Genomic DNA, 1,004 nt, shown 5'->3' on the forward strand with positions numbered 1-1,004 from the left:
TATTTTTTGAGAAATACTTATTTAATTTTAGTTTTTTTTTTTTTTTTGCAAGATTATCTAACATTAAATATGTATTTCTCAAAAAATACATTAGAGATTGAATTTTGATATAATTTTTTGTAAGTATGATTAAAAAATAAAATATTATTATCCTTAAAATTTGGTAATTTTTCATTAAGTATATATATTTTTTTGTAATTTTTTTGTTAACAACTAATAATACTTTTAAAAAATCACAAAAAATATATACTTAAAAAAAATACCAAATTTTAAAAATAATAATATCTCATTTTTTTAATTATGTTTGCAAAAAATTACATCAAAATTCAATTTTTAAGGCATTTTTTAAAAATATATATTTACTATTGGATATTTTTATCGTATTTTTAAATTATTTAAAAATAATTGTGTTAATAATAAAATTCAAATGTATTTTTATCAATGTTTGAATAATTTAAAAATATTTTTGGTTGTTAACCCTTTATGTTATATTAATAAATTTTTATTGTCTCTAACAAAAAATTTTATGATACAGAAAGAACAGAAAGAAAAATGTATATCAACTTAATATATGTGCACAAAATTTTTTTAAAATTTATATCAACTTAATTAAATTTAATCATAAAAATACTTGTAAACGTAGTATCACCTTAATATTTACGCCAGCGAGAATGGTGACCATACACACAGTGCTAGTGGCGAAGTCTATAACGAAACGTAACCTTATAAGAAGAGAAAAATAAAAGGCTAGGGTTTGAAAGGTTCTTTGAAGAGCTGAATGATGATAGACTTTAGGAATGTTTCTTTCATGGTCAAAAACATGAGGTTTGAAATGATGATAAATGCTAGAAGACAAATGAAGATGTATGAAATAAAGTAAAGTACATTTCAATAAAAATGAAATATCACTTCCAAATTATATTCGATTAAGGAAATGGATATATCGAAAATCTCATAAGTTTGGTTTCTTAATTACGTTATATTTAAAAAAAAACTATTTAAAA

The sequence above is a fragment of the Arachis ipaensis genome, chromosome B03, assembly GCF_000816755.2.
Source record: "Arachis ipaensis cultivar K30076 chromosome B03, Araip1.1, whole genome shotgun sequence".
NCBI classification, from domain to species: Eukaryota; Viridiplantae; Streptophyta; class Magnoliopsida; order Fabales; family Fabaceae; genus Arachis; species Arachis ipaensis.